General features: G+C 43.1%; 1 long non-coding RNA gene across 1 annotated transcript; it reads right to left on the bottom strand.

Annotated features, from left to right (window-relative positions):
• Positions 1–540: 540 nt before the first annotated feature.
• LOC307265968 lies at positions 541–1,909 on the bottom strand. Its single transcript, XR_013845361.1, has 2 exons — positions 1,657–1,909; positions 541–971 (listed from the first exon to the last, which is right to left on the bottom strand). It is a non-coding gene; the product is annotated as an uncharacterized lncRNA (long non-coding RNA).
• Between the last annotated feature and the right edge of the window lie 1,261 nt (positions 1,910–3,170).

Below are 3,170 nucleotides of genomic sequence, written 5' to 3'. Positions count from 1 at the left end.
TCTATAGCACTTTTCAGAAGAACCCTTTACAACAGGTCAAATAAAATGACCAGTCTTTTGTTCTTACATTGGCTGCTATTGTTACATTATAGCTTTGTGGAGAGTAACCACTTGTTTTGTGTTTTAATTTCTTTAGACATAATCGACTTGTCACACGTCGGTTCTTGATTGAGTGGGTGCTCCAAAGGGGAGATACTTGGCAAGGGGACCGCATCGTCTTACCTGATTGTGTCATACAGCGCATCAGAGCCAAATATCCATCTCCAAATGGTCACTACAGGCGACAGGCTGAAGAAGACGCTACGTAGAAGCTACGGATGAGCTATGATCAAATATTTTGACCTGTAAATACTGCTGCTAACTATGGACACTGATTGAGATTTAATCATGTGAAAATGTGTCAATTCTCCTTGACTGTATTTACAAATAAAAATAATTTTTTATAAACATGATTGTTTTTTGTCATTGCATAGGTAACCATTTTAATACATAGGTTTGACTTATCAACTAAAAGTGAAATAGTTTCAGATAATCAAACACTTTATAAGGCATAGATAGAGTTTAATATAACAAGCAAGTAAAACAGTGTGCATTATTCTACACACAACTGTAAAGTATGTACATATACAAATGTAAAAAAGAAAAATAACATTTTCAAAAGCTTTGAGTTTCCAGTGTGTTGGGAAAAACAATTGTAGCATAATGCTTCCTTCGTCAAGTTACTGTTGAAATATTGAGTGATGTTTAGCAGCAGCTTCTTCTGTAGTTGGTTTTGGACATGTTGTGAGGGAGGGCAGGCTGAGGGAGCTGTAGTGATGATGTCAGCACTTTGCAGGCAGCAGTCCCTTCTTCATGTGATGACGAGTTCTACGAGGGATGCTCTGAAGTGGTGCGTGTGTGCGGGATGTAAACAGTCTTCACAACAGAGTGCGTGGTCCTCGGACAATACACCATCTTCCTTTGGACCTCACCTGAAATGACAAATTATGATTGTATCACAAGGCCAGCCCAGCACTGAAGAGATGACAAAAGAAAAATCAATGTGTTATACTGTAAAGATAATGTTGCTGTTGCAATAAATCTATAAAACAGACAAACCACTATGTAACCATAGATAGGTCAGTCAGTTAGTGCACTAACACAATAGTAGTCTTTTGTCTAAGAAGACATCATGTTTATATTAGCAGCCAAGCATACTGTATGCCAGGGTGTGGCTATGCATTTGCATTAGGAAGAGCCAAGACGACACAAGACTAGGGACATCAGTGCTAATCACCCAGCCATCACCATCAGCATAGCAATTGTTTATGGTTTTGGAAAGCTGATCATTTTAACGACATCGCTAATAACCATGCACATGGAAAACAAACACACAGTCACACACAAACAGTCTTGCAAATGCAACTAAATCTTCCTCAAGGATACACAGAGGGGCCTACTGCCCCCCTCACGAGTTCACTTCTAACTTTAGCTTAGCGGCTAAGGTAACTTGGCTACAGCTACAACCGGTAGACTAATTCCTCCTTGCCCCATCTATCAGCCTTACACCGGGACACAATATTCAACAGCGGTGTGGGCAGCACAGTTATTAATGTAGGGGAAACACTGATACTAACTACAGTAGGCTACTATGCAATTTAGCTCACGTTAGCTTACCTTTATTCGGATTCTTTTTCCCGGGGCTGGGGCTATGCATCACGCCGGTGAATAGGCAACAGGTAGGGCCTAGTATCTTCAGCTTACGCTTACTCCTGCTTCTTTTCTGTTTCCTAAAGTTGGCGCATCTAGGCACATTATAGGACGGCATGTTTTCTTTGTGGTAGTAGTCCAACAGTGAAATAATACGAAGCGCGCTATTACTGTACTGCTTACACGGGTCAGGTCCGTGCTGTGTTTATGTCACCATGGTAACGCGAGCAGCTCGGAATCTGGGCAGGCTGCAGAGCGTACCCCCCCCCCCCCCGCGCAATGCATCCTGGGGCCTGTAGGAACTGTAAAAACGGCTACGTCAGCCCCGCGTCATCAGTTTAAATCCGAAATCATTGTGCTCTCTGCCAATTCGGATCAATTTTTGGGGGGCTTTTTTCAATAGACTACTAATATACTCGGCCCTGATATACCATTCACATGAAAATGGGCGAATTTTCCCTTTAATAGTCTGCTAACCTGCTGCCACGTGACCGAGTCTGGGATATTTGGCAGAAGTTAAATGAATGATTAAGACTGATCTTCCTTGCAATCCTGCAATTCCATGGTTCCATGGTGTAATGGTGAGCACTCTGGACTTTGAATCCAGTGATCCGAGTTCAAGTCTCGGTGGAACCTACTATTGCTCAGGCCCTCTAAACGTCAAACAGGACCCTGTGTTACAAAAGCAGATATGTCAATGGAATGGCGTATGACAGACCAAAGCACTGCAAGTTGATAAGACGGGTATAGAAGGCATTCACCTGAATGTGTTGCTAACGGGCCTTGGATATGTTGCAGGAAATGAATGGTTGGAAATATCTTGGCCCATGTCACTTAAAGTAAACTAAGTACAATGTTTGCAGCTCCACCATGGATTCACCAAGTAAAATACCAAGTAGAAGGGGCGGTCCAAAACTGACCTCAGAAAGGGATAGAGAAAGACAAAGGAAATACAGCAGTGCTGTATCCATGCAGGGTTGTTTTAGTTTGTTCGGTCCCACTACCCATTTCTGCTTATAAAAGTCACTCAAGGGTTAGCATGTTAACTGCCCTGTCTTGTTGCAAACACGACATCATCAATAGCGCCTAGATCAAGTGCTGGCATCGTGCCACACGTCTCTGCCAGCAGAAAGCACTACTGTCGTGGTTCCATGGTGTAATGGTTAGCACTCTGGACTCTGAATCCAGCGATCCGAGTTCAAATCTCGGTGGAACCTGAACATTTGGGCGAAACAGACTGATTGAATGTTTCCTATCGGAATCATTTTGACTATACCTACTGTATTTCCTAAATATGCAAATTGAGTAATCCCATCGTCTGCGCTACGACGAAAAAAGCACGGATTTGTAAGAAGCAGTCAGGATGGCCGAGCGGTCTAAGGCGCTGCGTTCAGGTCGCAGTCTCCCCTGGAGGCGTGGGTTCGAATCCCACTTCTGACAATATATGATTTTTCACAGAAACCAGTGCTTGCTCTGGGTAA

The sequence above is a fragment of the Ammodytes marinus genome, assembly GCF_949987685.1.
Source record: "Ammodytes marinus genome assembly, chromosome: 19".
In the NCBI taxonomy this organism is placed as follows: Eukaryota; Metazoa; Chordata; class Actinopteri; order Uranoscopiformes; family Ammodytidae; genus Ammodytes; species Ammodytes marinus.
The sequence above is the reverse complement of the archived record's forward strand: the minus strand, read 5'-3'. Positions and strand labels throughout refer to the sequence as shown.